General features: G+C 37.7%; 1 pseudogene; it reads left to right on the forward strand.

Annotated features, from left to right (window-relative positions):
* The first annotated feature begins 3,330 nt into the window (after window positions 1-3,330).
* On the forward strand, window positions 3,331-4,654 carry LOC103734875 (annotated as a pseudogene).
* Window positions 4,655-5,032: the final 378 nt, after the last annotated feature.

Raw genomic sequence — 5,032 nt, forward strand, 5'->3', positions numbered from 1 at the left:
GTTCTCTGTCTCTCTCTGTCTCTGTCTGTCTGTCTGTCTGTCTGTCTGTCTCACACACCTTTTAAAAATTAACAAACTTAAGGGGACTTAGGACTGATGAGGGGAAGAAAGATGGTCATTACACTGGTGTTTATATATATATATACCTGATGGTACATGCCTGTAATCTTAGCACAAAGTAGGTGGAGGGAAGAGGATCTGGAGTTTGATAACCATCCTTGGATATATATGAAATTTGACATCAACCTTGAATGCATGAGAACTTAGTTTTTAAAAACATGATGTGACCCAGGACACTAACCCCATGAAAAAGCCTGTTCTTCACTCTGAAGCTCCAGGCCCAAACCCAAGTGGCAGCTACAACTGCCATCTCTTGCTTAGAATGAGCCTAGTCCTTTACCGCCTTGCTGTCTATCCATACCAACTTCCCGATTCAGTCAACAACTACATCTGTAAACTCTCTTGATAAGTGTATTTCTCACCCTTCATCAAAAAAGTTTCTTTTTTGCAGCAGATGGAAGCTAATGCAGAGATCTACAGCTAGTTAAAATGCAGAGAAAAATATTATCATGGGTTGCTTATTGCCACCTGATACATCTGCAATACAACCTTTACACGTAAGGCTTAGGGAACATCATGGAAGAAGGGGTGGGAAGATTAGAAGACTCAAAGTGCCAGGTTACCTGTTGTGAGAGAGTGTATTCCAGACATGACAGAGAATTAACACCTGTGAAATCTCACCAATATGGTTGCATAAACAAGACCTGAATAATAAACTCACCAGTTGACATGAAAAGAGAGAAGGGAAAAGACAACAATGCCACATACACAGATGAAGAACTCCAGTCAATAGCAGCAGAATGAGGCAGAATCAGTGTTGTCCAGGAACAAGCCCCCTGGCAGGTAATGTAATGCCAGGTGTTCATCCTTAAACCCATGTATGTACAAGGAACATAAAATGGGCTCTATGCATTATGTGTGTGTTGTGTGTGTTTTGTGTAACAATAATAATTGTAGAAGAAAAAGTCATGAATTTGAGAGGGAATGATGGGTTATGGGAGAAATTGGAGGGAGACAGGAGGTGGGTCTTATGTAAATACAGTAATCATATAAAAATTCTCTAGAAATTTTTAAAAAATTGAAAATGAAATAACAAAGTTAAGAATAGTTTAATTTCTTCTTTGCTAGTCTGTATGATCTTGATTTCTTGGTATTATTTTAGTGAATAGAATTTCCAATTATATATTGAATAAGAGTGCTAAGAGTGGACATCTGTTCTAGTTTGGTGTCTATTGTTGTGATAATACTATGAACAAAAGGAAGTTGGGGAAGAAGGGTTGATTTGGGGTTACCATAGAAGGAACTCAAGGCAGGGCAATTGAGGCAGGAACTAAAGCAGAGCCCTGAAGGAATTCTGCTTTCCGGCTTTCTTCCCTGGCTTGCTCAGATACCATCTTTATACAGCCCGGGTCCAACTGCCTAAGAATGGCACCACCTGCAGTGGACTGAGCCCTTCTGCATCAATTAACAATAAAGACAATGTCACACAGACATGACCACAGGTCAATTTGATGGAGGACATACCCTAATTCAGGTTCCCTTTTCCCAGGTGTGTCAAGTTGATAGCAAATATTAGGCATCTTTCTCTATTTCTATAAAAAGATCCTTTCCTTCACCATTAACTATGATGTTTACTATAGGAACTTTAGTAGATACTATTTTCTTAATGTTGAAGTAATTCTATGTATTAGTGAATTCCTGAGGATTTATTATAAGCACATTTTAAATTTTGTCATAAACTTTTACTGTGTATTTTGAAATGATCATTACATTTTAAGTATATAGGAAATTGATGTATTTTAGATTGATTTTTCAATGCTGAAGAAGACTTAAATTCATGGAATTATACCACTTTGTTGTAGATAATTTTTTCATAGGTATAATCAAATTTATGTATTTGTTCTTATTGATTTTGTTGGTGTAGTACAATTAATTTTATTTAGAAAATTTAAATTCAATTTTATTCATAATTTCTATATGGTATTCATTCCTTTTTTAAAATCTGTCTCTACAGGTTTTGTAATTGGGGTAGTAATGACATCTTAAAGCAACTTGTGATATTCTGAAGGTGTTTGTGTAAGAGTGTTGTGTATTTCTCTTGAAATGTTTATGATTCTCCAGTGAAAGTCTACACATTTCTAGAAATAATTAATAGAATTTATATATTTATTAATTCAAACTAGCTAATATTAATAGAAGTATTCACATTATATTAGTCATCTTAGTCGCATTTTGATAGTTTGTAAGCTTGGACTAATTAGTCCATTTATACTTTCTTGATGAATTTATGAGTATAAGGCTGCTTGCAGTATTTCTTTCTTATCCTTTAAATGCTGTGGATAGTCTTCACTAATATATTCTTTTATTTGCTATAAACACTGTAGTGACAATCTATATTTTATTTCAGATATTGATGCTATATGTTTTCTGGTTTTCATTTTGAGTAAGTTTATCATTCTTGCTGCATATTTTTTTTAATTTTATTAATTTTGAACAAGTTTGTTTTATTGACTTTTTGTCTTATTTTCATGAGTTAAGTGTTAGTGACTTTTATTCTAAGATGTATTTATTTTCTTCCCTTTGAAGTCAGTTTTATTTGGCTTGTCTTTCTCATCATGTCTTAAGGAAGAATATTACTTTGCTCTTCTTTCTTATGTAAACATTCAATTCCAAATATCTTTTGACTCAATCCTGCTATCAATATGCATCACATATTTAAATTTCTTCTGTTTTGTATGCATTCCATTTATATATTTCCTTTGGTATTTGCTCTTTAACTCATAAAACATTTTGATTTCTAAGTATATAGAGATTTTATGGGGTTTTTCTTTTGTTGATTTTCATATTTGTCTTCATTGTGCCCAATAGCATATTTTAGATGATTTTTATATACAACTGGGTAAGGTGGTAATAACAGCACTTGAGAAGTAAAGGAAGGAGGACCAAGAGTTCAAGGACAATTTTGGCTACATATTGATTTGGAGACCAAGCTGAGCTACATGAGAATATGTTTTGAAAAAATTATAAAACACCAGTTGGGTATGGCAGGACATGCCTTTAATCCCAGCACTCAGGAAGCAGAGGCAGAGGGATCTCTGGGAGAACCAGCCTCGTATATGTATTGAGATCCTGGCCAGCTGTGGTTACTACAGGGAGGCCCTTCTCAAAAAAGACCAAAATAATAAACAAACACATAAATACATAGTAAAATCTTATGTACAGAAGCTCCTTAACTATATAATTAGGTTACATACTGGTAATTCATTATAAATGACTAGCATCCATGTGCTGGGTCTTACTGTCTACTTCCCTCCTGCTGCCAACCAAGCCTTACACTCCTGCCACATCCTCACCTGGGTGGTTTCTACCTTGAACCCAGGCCTCATTGTTGCAAACTATGCCAGTGCCAGCTCCTGGTGGGCTCATATAGAAATGGAGTCCCTAGACCCTATACTAGGGTCACTGACACCTACAAGAAAGGCACCAACAGCAAAAAGATGAACCTGGGAGTTGGTCCATACCAGGACAATAAAGGAAAACCTTATGTGCTCCCTAGTGTCTGCAAGGCAGAGGCTCAGACTGCTGCAAAAAATTTAGACAAAGTGTACCTACCCACTTGGGAGGCTGGTTGAATTTGTTAGGCTTTTGCAGAACCTGTCCTTGGAAAGAACATAAAAGTGTTGAAAAGTGTCCTGTTTCTCAGTGTGCAAACCAGTTCTGCAACTGGAACCTTAAGGAATGGAGCTAGATTTTTTCAAAAAGAAATTAATTCCAGACAAGTTGTCTTGCTGCCCAAACCATCCTAGAGAAATCACATGCTCATCTTCAGGGATGCCTGCTTGCAGTTACAAGGCTGTGGGTACTATGACCCCAAGACCTGCAGGTTTCACTTCACAGGCACCTTAGAGGACATCTCAAAAATCCCACAGTAGTGCTCTCCATGCCTGTGCCCACAACCTCACAAGAGTGAACCCGTGTTCAGAGCAGTGGAAGGAAATAGCAATGGTAGTAAAGAAAAAGAACCTCTTTCTGTTCTCTGACATAGCCTACTAAGGCTTTGCCAATGTTGGTGGTGACAAGGATGTTTGGGCTGTGTGCCACTTCATTGAACAGGGTATTTACATTTACCTCTCTTAGTCATATGTTAAGAACATGAACTTAAACGGCAAAGCCTGTGGAAGCCTTCACCCTGTTCCGCAAAGACAGCTATGATGCTGAAAGAATAGAGTCATAGTTGAAGATATTGATTCTTCCCATGTCTTCCAAGTCTTCTCTCTATGGGTCTTGGATTGCCTCTACTTTTCTGACATCCCTGGATGTGTTCAAGCAGTGGTTCCAAGAAGTAAAAGACATGGTTGACCTCATTACTAGCATGTGGACCCAGCTGATTTCCAATCTCAAAGAGGAAGGTTCCTCCCACAACTGGCAGCACAGAACCCGCCAGATCCACATGTTCTATCTCACTGGCCATAAACCTGAGCAGGCGAATGACAGACCAAAGTGTTCTCCATCTACATTATAAAGAATGACTTCAGGGGTCACCTCTGGTAATATGGGCTTCCTTGCCCACCCTGTGTACTTGGTCACCAAGTAATTTTCATGTGTGAAGAAACAGACCTTGCCTTCACCCTTCACTCTTGGGAAATTATCATGCAGACTGAGGGAAGGTGGATGACGGTGGGTGATTCTTTCAACAACAGTGCATAACATTCAGTGAATTGGACGTGTTCCTCAGAGAAGAACATCTAGTAAAGTAGGGCATAGGCTTCCATGGTTGGTATCTGGAAGTTTTTTGACTTCAAACCAAACTTTCCTTCATCTTTTTGTCTATAACTTTTCTGAAAGAGTTTACACATGCCAGAAAGTCACACACACACACACACACACACACACAAATACTGCCAGTTATAACACTGCAATATTTCAGAAGCTTTAACTGAAACATGGTGTCAGGAGAGCCTCTGTAAATTTA

This window comes from Nannospalax galili, unplaced genomic scaffold, assembly GCF_000622305.1.
Source record: "Nannospalax galili isolate Female #2095 unplaced genomic scaffold, S.galili_v1.0 scaffold75, whole genome shotgun sequence".
NCBI lineage: Eukaryota > Metazoa > Chordata > Mammalia > Rodentia > Spalacidae > Nannospalax > Nannospalax galili.